The sequence below is a fragment of the Crocuta crocuta genome, unplaced genomic scaffold, assembly GCF_008692635.1.
Source record: "Crocuta crocuta isolate KB4526 unplaced genomic scaffold, BGI_CrCroc_1.0 scaffold657, whole genome shotgun sequence".
NCBI lineage: Eukaryota > Metazoa > Chordata > Mammalia > Carnivora > Hyaenidae > Crocuta > Crocuta crocuta.
The window spans coordinates 1,742,717-1,743,064 of record NW_027529583.1 but is presented as its reverse complement, the minus strand read 5'-3'; the positions used below and the strand labels follow the sequence as shown (position 1 = coordinate 1,743,064).

At 43.7% G+C, this 348-nt stretch overlaps 1 protein-coding gene across 1 annotated transcript in view; it reads left to right on the top strand.

The window, feature by feature from the left end:
* Positions 1 to 188: 188 nt before the first annotated feature.
* ZRSR2 (zinc finger CCCH-type, RNA binding motif and serine/arginine rich 2) overlaps positions 189 to 348 on the top strand; it is a gene marked incomplete at its 3' end in the record, with an annotated part of 25,408 nt that continues 25,248 nt past the window's right edge. The window contains exon 1 of the mRNA XM_077761698.1: positions 189 to 237. The remainder of the gene's footprint in view (positions 238 to 348) is intronic.

Sequence of the window (348 nt, the reverse complement as noted above, 5' to 3'; positions counted from 1 at the left end):
TGAAGCCCTAGTGCCAGAAGGAAGCCGAGTGCCGTGTCCGCTGAAAAATTACTGTGGCTACTGCCTCCCAAGTAAAGTTAGCCTAGACCCACTTCAGAAACGATGTTAACATCCTGAAAAAGGGGGGGGAAAGGTCATGGTGAGTCACCTCTGATTACGTGTAAGTATTTATGAAGTATCTAATATTACAGGTGCAGGCATCATGAATTACAGCAGCTAGCACAGCCCTTGCACATAGTAAGTATTCGGTGAATATTTTCCTTTGTAAACCAGCAGGACTCGAGGGGTTTAGACATTTACAAATTTTTCTCAAACTTAACACAAGAGACCCTTTGTCTCCTCAGATTG